This window comes from Trachypithecus francoisi, unplaced genomic scaffold, assembly GCF_009764315.1.
Source record: "Trachypithecus francoisi isolate TF-2019V2 unplaced genomic scaffold, Tfra_2.0 Lachesis_group4, whole genome shotgun sequence".
Taxonomy (NCBI): Eukaryota; Metazoa; Chordata; class Mammalia; order Primates; family Cercopithecidae; genus Trachypithecus; species Trachypithecus francoisi.
The window spans coordinates 104,032,067-104,032,892 of record NW_022681469.1 but is presented as its reverse complement, the minus strand read 5'-3'; positions in this window follow the sequence as shown (position 1 = coordinate 104,032,892).

Below are 826 nucleotides of genomic sequence, written 5' to 3'. Positions count from 1 at the left end.
CTAATTATAAGAGCTTGAAATTGGAGGCAAAACAAATGCCTATTAGTAGTAGAATAGATAAATACATTATGGTATATTTCACACAATGGAATACTTTACAGCAACTAAAAAAATGAAGAAACTGCATATGCTTGTAGCAACATAAAAAAACTTTAAGGCCGGGCGCGGTGGCTCAAGCCTGTAATCCCAGCACTTTGGGAGGCCGAGATGGGCGGATCACAAGGTCAGGAGATCGAGACCATCCTGGCTAACACAGTGAAACCCCGTCTCTACTAAAAAATACAAAAAACTAGCCGGGCGAGGTGGTGGGCGCCTGTAGTCCCAGCTACTCGGGAGGCTGAGGCAGGAGAATGGCGTAAACCCGGGAGGCGGAGCTTGCAGTGAGCTGAGATCCAGCCACTGCGCTCCAGCCTGGGCCACAGAGCGAGACTCCGTCTCAAAAAAAAAAAAAACTTTAAAAAACATAATATAAAGGTCAAAGACAGAGTCATTAAAGATACCATATGATCTCATTTATATGAAATTCAAAACTAGCCAAAATTAAATGATATTTGGCAGTGCACACATAGGTAATTGTATTAGTCGGTTTTTCACACTGCTGATAAAGACATACCGAAGACTGGGCAATTTACAAAAGAGGTTTACTGGACTTATAGTTCCACATGGCTGGGGAGTTTCCACAATCATGGCAGAAGGCAAGGAGAAGGAAGTCACATCTTACGTGGATGGCAGCAGGCAAAGAGCAAGCTTGTGCAGAGAAACTCCCATTTTTAAAACCATCAGATCTTGTGAGACCCATTCACTATCATGAGAACAGCACAGGAAA